The 15,400-nt window shown below is 53.2% G+C and overlaps 1 pseudogene; it reads left to right on the forward strand.

Moving 5' to 3' along the window:
• Positions 1-671: 671 nt before the first annotated feature.
• LOC121165423 lies at positions 672-1,623 on the forward strand (annotated as a pseudogene).
• Positions 1,624-15,400: the final 13,777 nt, after the last annotated feature.

Here is a 15,400-nt window from a genome sequence, read left to right on the forward strand (position 1 = left end):
ATTTTTGTGGTTTTTTTCGGGGGAGGGTGCAAAGGAGAAGGACAGGAAAGCCATCGCCAGAATCACCAGTCCTCCTGGTGTACTCCCATGTTGCAGGCCAGACTGTGCATGGGCCAGGAGCACTGAGAGCACCCCCCCACACACACACACACACACAATTCCATAACAGATGCTGCATTCTTGCCTGCTGGAACCACAGGTGCTGGGGCAAACATGGTGCCACGGATGAACACAGAAGCAGCCAGGGCATCCCCAGGGGCCCCAGGACCATCCCTTTGTACTGGCTGAACTATCCATTATCTCTTATCGCACCAGGAAAGAGGCCTGTGTGGAAATCACTCCCATCCTTCTGTCTGGAGTTCACATGGCTATTTATTTTGAACAGGAAAAGAGCAGAAAATAAAACCATTTTCAGGTCGGAGGCCAGTTGGAGGGCTTGTCCCTTCTATTCCAGAGTGCTGGGGTCGGCGAGGGAGGTGGTTGCTGAAGTAGGAGCAGCCTCCCACCCCCTGGTATGTAAGGAGTAACCTCCTACACTCATGTTGGGGGATCTGGGAACCCCAAATACCAGAGCCCCTGAATGTGCCCAGCTTGGGTGTCACCCCTGGGCAGTGTGAGCTCTGTGGGGAGAGACCTCTTTGACCTCGTCCCCTCTAACAAAGAGGGCCGCGATGTTGACCCTTGGTAGACAGAGGCAAGGATGAGCCCCTGGGGATAAGGCCTGCATTGTACTCCACAGGGTGGGGTTGGGAGTACAGACACAGCTGGCTGGCAACTGGCATGTTGGGGTGAACGTTGCGCTTGGACCCAGGCTCTGCCTACTTATATGAGGCTAATTGCTCTGTCTTCTGGCCTCAGTTTCTCCATCTGTAACAAGGAACTTCCTCCCTAAATGGATGCCCTGGACAGGAGTGTAACACAGCTGCTCCTGTCCCACACTCCCAGGTAAGTTTAGTCAAGCTGTCCATGAGCAGCTGTTCTGGAGCCCGCATGGGATACTAGGGGGACGATGGTACTTGTCAGGGGTGTCACTGTGTCCTGGTCTTGCTGCAAGCAAAGGCCCTCCTAGAAATGACATGAAAGCAGCCAGCTACAGTTTCCTGGGGGCCAGGGAGGCTGAGGGGGCTGACAGACCCCTAAAGACCCTTCAGGCATTTGTATTTTTTTCATCTGCGTGGCGCTAAAGGCGAAGAAGAAAGCTTCTGTCCCTCCCAAAGTCAAAACCAAAGCCAAGGTTCTGGTGGCCAAGAAGGTGCTGAAAGGTGTCCACAGCCACGAGAAGAAGATCCACATGTCACCCAGCCTCTGGTGGCCAGAGATGTGGCACCTGTGGCAGCCCAGATACCCTTGGAATAGAGCCCTCTGGAGACACAAGCTTGACCACTATGCCGTCAAGTTCCCCTGAGCACAGAATCTGTGATGAAGATAGAAGACAATACACTCGTGCTCATAGCGAATGTCAAGACCAACAAGCATGAGACCAAACAAGCCGTGAAGAGGCTTTTTGTGGCCAAAGTCAGTACCCTGATCGGACCTGACAGAGCAAAGGAGGCAGACGTGCGGCTGGCTCCTTTTTATGATGCTCTGGATGTTGTCAACAAAATTGGGCATCCAGCTTTCTAATTCTAAATAGATATTAGAAGATCCCTCATGACTGTCTCACAGCAGGTGCATCCTCATCAGCTGTGCCTCCCTGGTTCATCTGTAAGACAGGGTCATGAGGTCAAGCCCAGGGGACAAGGTGGGAGGAACAGCAAGAGGGGGAGGCGTCACACTGACACTGTCCGGGGGCAAGTACATGACCAAGCAGCCCTTCCCAGAGTGCCTGCTTCCCTCCCCTCACATGTCCCTGCCACTCACATGGGAGACCTGGATTAAGTTCCTGGCCCTCGCCCTGGTGCAACCTGGCTATTGTGGACATCTGGGGAGAGAGCAAGCAGAAGGGCATTCTGTCTGTGCCTGCCTCTTGAACAAATACATAAAAATAAATGTGAAAAATAATTTTAAAAACCACATTGTTGTATATCCTAGAGCTTAGCTGGCTTCTGGTGGAGAGTGTTGAATGAATAATGTGAGTGGAGTCCATGGCTTAGAGACTGGCAGGCATGGCGCCCATCAGGGCCCCGATCCTGCCCCCAGTGCCATGACAGTTACTGACCTTGGCATTTGCACACTACGGCGGATGCATGCCTCACCCCAGCCCTGGCCCTTTCAAAGAGCCCTGGCTGCACCCGTGTGACCACACCCTGGGTCTATTGTTTGCCCCACCAGATGCTGGGGCGGCCTGTGAAAGCTGTCTCCCCAGAGGAAGCTGGGGTCCCTGAGTCTCTGCCAGGGTCACCCAGCCCTGGCCGCTTTCACATTGTCCCTCTATCCCAGGGTTGGGGCTGGGTGACTGCCGCTAGCTCCCCACAGCGCCAACCTGCCGCTCGTGTCAGCCCCTCCCTGGCGTGCGGGATGTGGGGCTGTGGCCACTCCTCTGATGGAAGACAGGGGTTTTCTCAGAGGCAGCTGCTTTTCCTGTGTATCCCCTCATAGCACCCCCACCTCTCTTGAAGCCAAGCTGCTGACCTGGGGATGCTCAAGCTCATGGTTGGCCTCAACCATCTCCTACCTGCTGCCAAAATAGTCCCACTTTACAAAAGGGTCTTGCTCCTGCTGCCAGCAGCCCTTTGGGCCAGAGAGGGGAGCAAGCCTAGAGCGCTCTCCAAGGTCTGACCTGGCAACTGTCATTTCCCACTCTGGTTGGCTGCTAGAGGGTGCTTCTGGCCCCACCCCCGTGCCCTGGTCTCCCTTTGCCATGCATTCCTTCTATGGCCTGTGCATTCACAGCCTTGCTGCAGACTCCCTGTGCGCAGGCCGGTGGGCTGCACAGAGAAGGGGCTGGTTAGAAGCAGGTGGGCCCAGCCCAGCCTCTTGCTCTCAGGGATGGTGTCCAACAAGGTGAGGAGACGGGGAGAATCCACGGCTGAAGGTGGGGCTGGGCAGTCTAGGCGTGGGGAACAGTGCTGGGGAAGAGTGGAAGTCAGGGGTGACGGCCAGGCCGAGGCAAGGATCTTGGGGAGAGGGTGTAGAGCCCAGAGCTGGGAATTGTCTGAGCTTTCTGGGTATAGGACTCACAGCGTGACGACCAGGAGAGCATCAGGAGAATTGAGCCACGCTGGCCACTGCCCTGGAAAGCGAACTTGGGGCCAGATAGGCCGGACTTGCAACGTCCTGGTGAGAAGAGTGGAGCCACAATGAGTTAGAGAAAGACTCCAGCTGCCGGGGTCTCTGAGAAAAGGGTCTCCGAGGCTCAGGTAAGACAGGTCAGCTCTGTGACAGCATGGCCTTGTCTGGGACACTGGACAACCAGCAGGTAACCCCAGGGTCAGCTTGGCCTTGCCAGCTCTGTGTCGCCACTGTCCTCCAGGGCAGGCCTCTGTGCAAACACTTTTGAGTTTTCAACGGCACAAGCCTGGCTTCACGTCCCCCTGCTGCCACGCAGACCACACGGGGTGCAGGGGGCAGGAGACCAGAACTCTTCCATTACTGAGCAGGTGGCGCACTCCTGGCTCCAATAATCAGTGAGACAGGCCCTAGTCCAGGTCCCCTCTGGCCAACCCCAGCTGCTGGGGGCACTGTGACAAAGCCAAGCACAGAGCATTCTCATGCTGACCCAGGGAAGAGGGGGAGGGGCAGGCAATGGGAGGAAGGCCAGCTGGGCAGGTGGAGCCAGGGCCTAGCAGCAGGTTTGCGGGGAAGCAAGCGTGTCAAGGGCGCAGGTTTGTGGACAGGTGGACAGAGCTTGGTGACAGGAGCCTGCCAGTGACCAGCCAGGTGGCATCAGCCCCTGGGCACACACCCCTGGCTTTTGGGCCATGGTATGTTCAGCATGCCCTTGGCCAGGGAGCCAGCCGAAGGAGGACAGCACAGCAGCATGGGCATCGGGAGAAGCAGGGCAGGGCAGGGTGGGGTAAGGTGGGACAGGACAGGGCAGTGGGCAGCAAGAGCCGCTCTTGGAGCTGACATGCTGGGTGGCTGCAGACAGCTACACACAGGAACCCGGAAGAGGCAGGCTGGGGCAGTGGCTGTGGGTCTCCCCGGGTGCTGTCAGAGCTGTGTCCAAGGAAGGGCTTGAACAGGACCGTTAGAGGGTGGGATGGGGTTTTCTGTGGCTCCGCCGCTCTGTGAGTGTCCACTTTCCTAAGGATCACAGTGGGACTTTACCACCTAACCGACACGCCTAACCAACACACCTTCCTTCTCCTGGCCCAGGCTCCCATCCTGCCTCCAGGCTGCATCCACACATCACGCCCCCTTCACCTCCCTCCTGCAGGGCCACTCTCCCAGTCTTCCCTCCTTTCTCATGGCTTCATTATTAATATTAATAAAATAGTGATAACTATATAGTCTACATTGCATATAATAATTATTATATAAAATATAAAGGTTATTATTGATTACATGGTGCTGAAAATATGCATAACATGAAAGTGTCTATTTTAACTACCTTCCCGTGTTCATTTCCCAGCCTTGACCTGTGCTCCAGGTTATGTAAGGCGCTGGCATGGAAAGAGCCGGGTGGAGAGCACAGGGGAACTCGCTGTACTGCTTTTGCCACTTTCCTGTAAACCTAAAATGACTTCAAAGAAAAAAGGAAAAAAAATAATTCCCTAAACAAAGAAGGGCCTGGGTTTCCAGAGAATGCTGGGGTCGGGCCTGGGGAAAGACCTGGGTAGCCTGGAGTCAGCCCAGCTGGCAACAGACTCCTGGGCAAAGTGGGAGCTATTGGTGCAGGCCCCTGGCAGTGGCTGCCCTGTTTATTTTTGACCGAGTGTAGGGCCTCTGCATCCCTGGGAAGCTGTGCTGTGAGGACTGTGGGCCTGGCTGTCCCCCTCACCGGCCATGCACACGTGGGAGGCTGCATTGGCGGCCCTGCCCAGGGGAGACCCTGTCCACCCAGTCCCCATGACCTATACCTCTGCCTGAAGAGAGTGGTGCTCATGTGGTTCCCGACCCGAGGTGGCTCCTGTGAGCTCCTGTTGGCCACCCCACGATGGGTGCCTCCACAGCCCCAGCCACCTGCCTCCCTCAGGGCCTTTGCTCACGGTGCTGGCTGAGCCCTGCCGTCCTGCTGAGTGTGTGCCCTGCCCTGTCCTGCCATGCCCCCGAGACTCCCAGGAGAGCCTCTGCCCAGGGCTGATGACATTGCCTGATGCATCTGCTCCCTCTGCACCTGGCCCCAGGTTGACTAGAAGGTCAGAAAGACTCTGCAGCCAGGGATGGATCTTCCTGGGGAGGGGGGCTGCAGGGACCCCCTGGCACCAAGATCAGCCTGTTATGACCCCAGGCTAGCCTGTTCAGCCTGTGTTGTCCTGCCTCTGTCCCCAAGCCAGGTGCACTGCAGGGAACAGAGGGTGGAAGTGGCCACTCCAGCGGGATGGGCATTGAAGGCAACAAAACAGGTGTTACAACCAACAGCCAGTACAGCTGCTTCCCTTCTAGACTTCTCTCGGTCTATACTGCGGGCAGCACAGGAGGCCTGAGGCTGGAGCTGGACTTTTCAGTGAAGAGTACTCATGCAACCGGCATTGGCTCAGAGGGCAGGGGGTAGACACAGGCCCTTGGCATGGGACTCCTGTCTCCAGGCATTGGTTACAGTGGACAGAAGAAGAGAAAGCAAATGTGTAACAAAACCTGCTGCAGGCCAGGCATGGAGATGGGCACTTTGTGTGTGAGCATCCTAGTAGGAGCTATGACCCAGGCGTGAGCGTGAGGAATGCACCTGCTCCCGGGGCTGCTCTGTGGCCCCCAATGTGACACAGGGTGGGAGGTACCTAACTCCCTTCACTGGGACAACGTCCAGGCTGAGGGACGTTCCAAGCTTCCAAGGGTGTCAGGTGACAGGTCAGAGGGCATACTGAGTGATGTCACTCTCAGGGTATGTGCGTGCAGGTCAAAGTCCCCCTGGACCAAAGGGGCAGGGAGGCGGTGCCCCACCAAGTCAAGCTTGGCCTAGGGCAGGCAGCACCCCTGGGGTAGTAGCTATGCCTCCCTCCTCTCGCCCAGCTCCCACACTCCATGATGTGGTTCTCATGGTCACTATTTCGTCCTTGGAAAGACTTCCTACATCCTTGAGGGTACCCAGAGTTGCACAGTTTGTCCCACATGAGGCCAGTACTACGAGGCTTCCCCATACCATCAACCCCAGCAGATTTCCCAAGGCTACTCTGCTAGCTCCATGAGCCCCAGGAATGCTGGGGAGTCTCCAGGAGATCCTATGGTCTCCCCAGGTAGTGTGAGAGAACTCAGGGCACAGTGAACAAGAAGCAGCAAGGCTGGACCTATGCTGTTTCATGTGTCCTGGCTGCACACAGAGCAGCCACGGACAGGAGGGCCTGCTAGACACCAAGCAGTGCAGGACACCCCAGCCGGTAGCTGAGCCGGGTCTAAGATTGGCACATAGCACAGTCCAGCCCTGGCCTGCCACTCAACATTGGAAATGGCCTTTCCTCTGAGCCTTGCTCCTCCAGGCCAGAGGCAAGGGGAAGCCAGAACATTCCATGACCAGAGCAAATTCTGGCTGTGATTGTGGGAAACAACCAGCATGTTCCCAGCTAAACACAGAGTGCAGACAAAGCAAGACCCATCCCACCCTCTCCTCAGGGCCATTGAGAGCCGTGGGCCACTCGCCCGTAGGTCTGGAGCTCTTCACTTGGGACAGCCCTGGGCTAACTGTTTGCAGATGGCCTGCTGAAGCTGACTGTACTCCTGCCACCCGCCCTGGATGTAGGGGCAGCCCATGGAACTGCAGCTTGCACTTTGGCAACCCTCACACAGCCCTCTCTGTTCCCATGCTGCATCCATTTCAGTTGTTTGTTTTTGGAAAGGCAAATTTACTGAGAGAAGTAAAGACAGAAAAATCTTCCATCTGCTAGTTCATTCCTCAAATGGCTGCAACAGGCAGAACTGAGCCAATCCAAAGCTAGGAGCCAGAGCTTCTTCCGGGTCTCCCAGATGGGCACAGGATCCCAAGGCTTTAGGTCATCTTCTACTGCTTTCCCAGGCCACAAGCAGGGAGCTGGATGGGAAGTGGAGCACCTGGAACACGAATCTGTTCCCATACGGGATCCCAGTGGTTGGAGGTGGAGGATTAGTCAATGAGCCATTGCACTGGGCCCATTTCAGTAGGCTTTTCCAGTGTTCCCCTACTGAGGTTCCCCTGGAACCTTCACCCATAAACTTGTCTTTGGCCTCAAAGAAAATGGAGGCCAGACCACACCTACCCTTGATTGTCACCCAACTAGTGCTGGGGAGCTGGTGTGCGGGGGGGTGTGGGGGGACGGGCGGGCGGTGGGGGCGGGCAGGGGACTGGATGACACTGTTCATGGGGGACAAGATGACAAAGTCAGGAGTACAACTAACTCTACAGCTGCAGGTGTGATGAGGGCCTGAGATAGAGGGATGGAGACACTTGGCAGGCTTCTTGAAGGAAGAGGCATTTGGCTACACCCGAAGGAGGGGTTAAGACTGTGCACCCAAGTTTTGAAGGAGAAGCGGGCTGAGGGTCAGGCAGCCTCAGAGGTGAAGAGGGGGAGCCTCGGCTGGGGCACCTCATGTTGATGACTGCAAGGATGCTGTGACGCCATCTGTACAAACACTGCTTCAGGCACCTGTGGACAGAGCTCAAGTCCTGTGGGCTAGAGTTGATCTTGTGATAGGCAGGCAGAGAGAGGTCACCTTCCTTGGTGGGAGGGGAACCCTGAGGCCCACTTAGCCCTCTGCTGCAGGTCCCAGAGAGGGAGCAAAACTGCTGGTGTGAACGAGGGAGGCAGCTGGAAGCTGAGATGCAGGGTGTACCCAGCACGGACCCCACTGCACAGACTAAGAAAGCTAAGGCCATGTCCTTGCAGCCTGGAAAATGGGCTCCAGGTTTCCAGACAAAGCTTCCTTCATTGTCCCTGGTGCAGGTCACCTGGAGCAGGACTTTTGAGGCCTTGCAACATGGGCACCTGTGGGCACATGTCTCATGCTAAGTCAAGGCCTCCCACCCCAGCCACGGGAGACGGGGCCAGACTTGGCCATGCTAGGATGGAGAGGCTGGTTCAGGGGCCTGGACTTGAGCAAAGGGCAGCTAAGGAAGCGTCTGAGCCTGGTATGGAGGTGGCCGGGAGGGAGGACAGTGGCCAGGGTAGTCCCCTGTTCGTGTCAGGAATGTGCCATATCATAACTGGTCAATGTCACATGCTCAGCGCCTGGAGGTGTTATCACTGTGGAGCTAGTCCAGTGTCCCAACACAGTCTAGGGGACTCCCAGGCTCCAATACTTCACTTGAAGCCCTTGAGAAGATCACTGGAGTCTTCGGTTTTCCCATTGCAGCACATCTAAGAATACACAGCCAGTTGCTATGAGCATTATCAGCTCCATGAGCAATAAGCTGGGCATGCAATTATACAGTAACCAGGAGCAGCTGTCGGCTGCTAGTCGTCCCCACTGGGCCCAGCTTCAGCCCCCATCACTTCCTTGGAGATTGCCCTAGCGTTTGCTAGCACTGTGGGCTAAAAGTGACTCCCCCGAGCCTTCTGAATGGGAGAAGACCTGGATGTAAGGAATGCTGGTGACTGATCTCCCATAGCATGAGAGGTAGACAGCTGGTCCCACAGCCTTCTTCTCTCTCACAGGAACACAGGAGCGATTAGCTGTATCATGCATCCATTTGTAATGAAATGGAAGTGTTTTGATTTCTCTGGGAAGCTGGATTTTCTCCCCAGTCCTTACTTCTTTCATCCTTGCACATGAAACAGTCTATTCTACTCTCACACGGAGGGGCAGCGGTTCTAAGGGGCCCAGGAAATCTGATCACCAACCCGGCTTCCAGGCGGCATCTTTGATCGTCCTCCGGGAAGCAGGGCGCCATCCTCAGCGTGGGGCTAATAGCCCCATGCATTATTGAAAAGCTGTGTTGTCAGGGCAGACACTTTCAGAGCCAGCAGAATAGCAGGTTGAAGTGGCAGCTGCTGCCCTCATTCCTTGCTGATAGAGCTTTGTAATTCGGCAGAGACTGAAAAAACAGGCGCCTCGTAGTTCCCCACCCTGGCAGTGGAGTGCTGCCCACATTCATCTAGTCTGAGGGGAGCCTCCACCTGCAGACCCTCTCCAGCACCCCATGGGTGGAGCACTCTCAGCCAGGGTGCACGCGTGGGGCTCAACAGGCTGCAGGCTGGAATGGCACTCTGTTTCCTCTGAGTCCTTCAGTGTATCTGCAGCCTTCGTCCAAAAGGGAGTTCATCACCCTTGAGAATATGCTGGAAATACTGAGATGGGGCCAGCTTGCAGAAGCCAGCCTCACTGTTGGAACTGGATTACCCCAGCAAAGCATTTCCAATTGCTCAAAACTCAGTATCTGCAATGCCTGCCCAGTGATGGGCCCTGAGTCAGGCATGGAAGCCCAAGCCATGTGCAAGGACAGATGGCGCTCCGTGCCCCTGTGGGCTGGTGTTCCCTGGCTCCCACATGTGGACCGCCCACTCTGAGAAGGGCTGACCTGAGCTGATAGCTTGGATCTAGTCTGAGAGCAGCCCCTCATGCTGGAGCCTTGGTCCCCAGAGTGGCTATGGGGAGGCGCTGGGACCTTTAAGAGACTGGGCCTGGTGTTGACCAGGTGCTTGGTGAGGGACACATTTTTTTAAGATGACTGGAGGTGACCACATTGATCTTACAATCTTTCCCAGGCCACAAGCAGGGAGCTGGATGGGAAGCAGGGCCACCAGGATTAGAATCGGCACCCATATGGGATCCCAGCACCTGCAAGGTGAGGACTTGAGCCGCTAGGCTATTGCGCCAGGCCCTGGTGGGGGACACCTTAAGAGAGATTAGTGCTGCTGTTAGCAGACGGAGCTGGGCCAGCTGGATGGACAGGAGGCAAGTTGGGATTGGCAGCACTGTGAGCTGAACAAACCTCTTATCTGTGGGAGGTCTCAGGTCTCCAGCCTCGGGTATTTTCTGTTGCGACACAACTGGACTAGGACACCTGTGTAATCAGTAGAGTGTTGTGGAATGGTGCGACAGACGTCTGCAGCAGGTCACAGGGGGCAATGTGGCTTCTGCCTGGCTCGCTTGTTATCCGGGGACAGTCAGCTGCCATATCACAAGGACATCTACACAGTTCTGGCAGGCAGGGGTGGGGGTGGGGAGGCTCAGGCTGTCAACATGGAGGAGAGCCCTCTTTGTTCTTTCAAAGATCTATTAATTTTATCTGAACAACAAGGTTACGGAGAAAAGAGAGGGAAAGACATCTTCCACCTGCTGGGTCACTCCTCAAATGGCTGCAATAGCTGGGACTGGGCTAGCCCGAAGCCAGGAAACAGGAACTTCTGGGTCCCCCATTAGGGATGGAGAGGGGAATGCTGCAGAGGAAGGCCTAAAGCCTTGGGAAGCTGCACCCACATGGGAGACCTGCAAGAGGCTCCTGGCTCCTGGCTTCAGATTGGCTAAGCTCCAGCTGTTGCAGCAACGTGGGGAGTGAACCATCGGATGGAAGATCTTTGTCTCTTCCTGTCTCTGTGTATCTGCCCTTCTGATAAAAATAAATCTTTTTTTTTTCTTAAAAAAGATATTTATCTCTCTCTTTCTCTGTCCTTTTCTCAATGTAACTCTGTCACAGTGGGTAGGACTCAGACTGTGGGGCTTGCAGATCCTGGAATTGTGGGAAGCACACCTCTGCTGGTTCAGACACTGGGTCAGCACTATGCCATCATCAAAACCCCAAGCTGACCGAGACCTGCTTAGGGGAAGGGGAGGGACTACCACAGCATACAGTGAAGCAGGAGCCTCAGTTCCTTTCCATCTGAAGTGCAGGTCTGTCAGGACAAGGCCTAGGGCACGGGCCCCTGCGGGGGAGGGAAGGTGCTGAACTCTTTTAGAGGGGTCTACAGTGTATAAGTTGTTTTCATCACAATACTAAGTCAAGACTCACCTAATGTTGGTTCTTTCATATGACAAGATGGAATGTTCTAGAAGGCAGGTGGTGTATAATATTCCAGCAGATTGAAGACAGAGAAGACATGAGATTATCCAGCTGTATTCTATTAAACCAGACACAGAAAAGATTTATATGACTAAACAATCCTTCCTTTTTCACAGATTATTTTTGTTTAAAAAAAAGGTGTTTTAAATTTGATTGATTGACTTTCAGTTTTAGAGATGAGAGACAAGAAAGAGATGTTCAAACTGCTGGTTCACTCCCTGAAAGTTTAATTAGCAGCCTGGAACTCTATCCAGGTCTCCCACAAGGGTGCCAAGAACCCAAGTAGTCAAGCCAGCACCCGTTAGCTCCCGGAACGTATGTTGGCAAGATGCTAGATCATAAGTGGAGTAGCCAGGTCTTGAATCAGGCATGCTGCAGTGGGTTGTATGCATCTCAAGTGCTCACTTAAGCCTACCCCTAACGTGGATATTTCTCTTAAAAACAAATTTTTCATATTAGTGCATAATGTGTTAATTCCTAAAAGGTTTATTTATTTGCTCTTATTTGAAAGGCGTAGTTACAGAGAGAAGAGAGGGAAAGATCTTTCATTGACTGGTTCGCTCCCCAAATGACCACAGTGGTTGGAATTGAGTTGATCTGAAGCCAGGAGAGAGGAGCTCGAGGACTTGAACTCTGACACTTTCCCAGGTCATGAATAGAGAGCTGGATCGGAAATGCAACAGGCAGAACATGAACTGGTGCCTATGTGGAATGTTAGCACCACAGGAGAAGGCTTGGCCTACTACACCACAGCGCTGGTCCCGAATATGTTTATTTTTTTGCTTTAAATAAATAAATAAATAAGATGTCATTTACAATGTGTACAATGTGCTCAGCTTTAATTTCCAGACAGTGGCTACTGAAACCAAAGCTCTCAGGGCCCCTTGGTCCTGGCTATGGTTAGAGAACCTGAGGGTGGCAAGAACCGGGGATTTGAGGCTGCTAATCTGCAGCCGTGAGGTGCTTTCACTCCCGAGTCCTCTGCGGCCCCCAACTTCACCTGCCTGCCCTTGACGAGCTGTCCTGGGCTGGAGCAGCTGCGCTGGATATGGGTCTTTCTGAGAGGGAGGCCTTGTCAGCTAGGAGCCTGTCAGTCCTCCGCCCACAGCAGTCAGGAGACGTCAGCTTAGCCTTGTTTTCTTAGTTTCTAACATTCAATTGAAACAAGAAGCTTGTGTAAGGCACAGCAGCATAGCTTGACTGCTAGGGAAGCTATATAGAGCTCATTTTTCAAGAGTAATTACCCATACTTAAAAGCAGAGTGTCCTATATATGTAACAGCTACATATATAAAATAAAAACTGTCCTTGCTTTGCAATAATAGAAGCATTAAAACTTTCCCAGTAGGGCCTATGGATAGCCTAGTGGATAAAGTCCTCGCCTTTCATGTGACAGAACCCCATATGGGCGCCGGTTCATATTCCAGCTGTTCCACTTCCCTTCCAGCTGCCTGCATGTGGGCTGGGAAAGCAATAGAGGACGGCCCAAAGCCTTGGGACCCTGCACCCATGTGGGAGATCCAAAAGAAGCCCCTGGCTCCTGGATTCAGAATGACTCAGCTGCAGTCATTGTGGCCAATTGAGGAGTGAACCAGCAGATGGAAGATCTTCCTCTGTCTCTTTTTCTCTCTGTAAATCTGATTTTCTAATAAAAATAAATCTTTAAAAATGGAAAAGAAAATAAACCTCTCCAAGTGAACAAGATTATGAGAGTTCTTATGCTGGGAACATGTTGTTGCTGTTGAACCAGTGAGGAAAAAATAACTCAGTGGAATATAAAGATAAGAGCTAAGTGAGATGCAACAAATGGAAAAGGGACGTTTTCACAGCTTTTATCCCCATCCCACCTGCATCTGATGTCAATCAAAACATACTATTGTCCGTTTAGCTTTTAAGTTATCATAGGCTCGTGCCCTACACCTGCTGTGTAATGCACAAAGCAGCAATGAGGAAGGGGAACAGAAGAGAGAGAAGCCGACTGTGGTTGACAGACACATGGAGCCATGTGTGTCTGATTGCAACGTCATTCCTCCTGTGAGGGACCTGGCTTTCGGATTAACACGATGGGTGCAGGCGGCAGTTCGTGCCAGCTGCTGGGACCCATCCAAGGTGCCTGCATCCTTTACCTCCAGCTGTGCAGGTACGTCGCCTCTGCCCCACAGCGTAGCCGCACGCCCAGTGAGAGCTGATCTGCCCCACCGACAAACCCTGCTCAGCAACCCTGCTCACTCCTGCAGGCCTGCATTAGCTTATGAAGTAGTTTGTACCTCTTAATCTTAAATCACATCAAGCAGCGCCCTGCCTCTCATGAACACGATCATGTCCTCAGCTCTGATTCTTTCTTGGGTTTTTTTGTCAACTCTGGCAAGTGTTGGGCTCTCCCCAGATGCTATGTCACAAAAGAGGTACTGAGCCAGGCCTGGAGCTGTAGCCTAGTGGCTAAAGTCCTCGCCTTGCATGTGCTGGGATCCCATAGGGGAGCTGGTTCGTAGCCCAACTGCTCCACTTCCCATCCAACTCTCTGCTTGTGGCCTGGGAAAATAGTAGAGGATGGCCCAATGCCTTGGGAACTTGTACCCAAGTGAGAAACCTGAACGAAGCTCCTGGCTCCTGACTTCAGATTAGCTCAGCTTTGACTGTTGTGGCCACTACGGGAGTGAACCAGCAGACAGCAGATCCTTCTGTCTGTTTCTCCTCCTCTCTATAAATCTGACTTTCCAATAAAAATAAATAAATCTTAAAAAAAAAAAAAAGGTGCTGGCCCGCACCTGCTGGGTACCTAGCAGTTCTGGAAGCAATAGGAGCATCACTTCTTGTTAGCAGGTGAAACATATTGTGTGTAAGGTGACCATTAGGAGGGCCTATACACACAAGGTGGGCCTTTCTAAAAATTGGTGTTTTTAATTTGAAAGAGAGAGAGACAGGTAGAGACCTACCATCTACTGGTTTGCTCTCTCAAATACCTGTAACAGTCAGGGTTGAACCAGGAGCTAGAATCTGGCACTCCTATGGGGTCTCCCACATGGGTGGCAGGGTTCCCAGGTACTTGAAGGCTCCCTGGGTGTGCATTAATAGGAAGCTGGCATTAGAAGCAGAGCCAGGGGGTCAGTGCTGTAGCATAGCATAGCAGATAAAGCCACTGTGTCACTGGCATCCCATATGGACACCCATTTGAGTTCCAGCTGCTCCATTTCCCAACCTTCTCCCTACCAATGTACCTGGGAAAGCAGCGGAAGATGGTCCAAGTGACTGAGCACCTGCCAACTGTGTGAGAGACTTGGAAGAAGCTGCTGGCACCTGGATTTGAACTGACCGAGCTCTGGCTGTTATAGCTATTTAGGAACTAAGTCAGAAAGCGGAAGACTCTCTCAATCTCTGTAACTCTGCCTTTTAAACCAACGAGTGAATAAGTAAATTTTGTTTGAAAAAACAAGCAAGCAAGCAGGGCCAGGACTGAAACTCAGGCCCTGCCAGGTGGTAGCATACCCAGTGTGCCCAGTGCTCACCACAGGGTGTGCCTGCTCTAATGACTGGCTTTTGTTCTCCAGCTTGGGGAGTTGCTGGTCCCTCTCTCTGACCATCTGCACTTACCTGCAAATGTTGGTCTTTGCAAGACCACTAAAAGCATCTTTTGATCCCTAACTAATTCCTCAACTAAAATCTTCCAACCCACTAGCAGTATCAGATCTCAAATGCTGGACACCTTGTGCCCAGTCCTCTGTGAGTGAGGCCCTTCTCAGCACCCTCTCCTTCCAACCAGCCTCACTCAGTCACCAGAAGCTGTCGGGGCTCCCTGACTTACGGGACTTCGTGATGTCCTCTCTGCATCCTGTAGTGCTAAAACACCTGTTCCTGTGGGATTCAGCTTAGAAGCATCTCTTCTGGGAAGGTCCCATGGCTGCTTCCTGTGAAAGCTGCTGGGACATACACTGCCTGCCACATACAGGGCCGATCCAGCAACACTGGTGCTGGGCTTATACCTCACACAGCAAAGCATGGGGTTGTCTGCAGGTTGCATCCATTCTGATTGGTCAGTTACTTGCTCTAATGGCTGTTGTCCAGATCCTTCCAGTTGTTAAACATGTTTAAGAACTTCCCTTCCAAGAAACTGTTTCATAAATATTTGTCCCATGAACTGGCCAGCAAAGCCCACTGGGCTCCAGTGCTCGAATGAGTTGGTGAAGAACTCTTGCTCAGAGGTGGTGAGGAAGGTCTTGCTCATCCCTGGCTGAAACTGAGCACCTCAATGGATAACTTCCTCTGGGACACACAATGATAAATGTTCAGGGCTGGAGCTCTTTCAATGGACACTGTTTTTGCAATCGGCCAGCTCTTACACCAGTACCCTGAGAAGTAGGGGACATTCCTTGCCCTAACGGGGATGTGGGACATC

The sequence above is a fragment of the Ochotona curzoniae genome, unplaced genomic scaffold, assembly GCF_017591425.1.
Source record: "Ochotona curzoniae isolate NIBS_2020 unplaced genomic scaffold, NIBS_Ocur_1.0 contig_883, whole genome shotgun sequence".
NCBI classification, from domain to species: Eukaryota; Metazoa; Chordata; class Mammalia; order Lagomorpha; family Ochotonidae; genus Ochotona; species Ochotona curzoniae.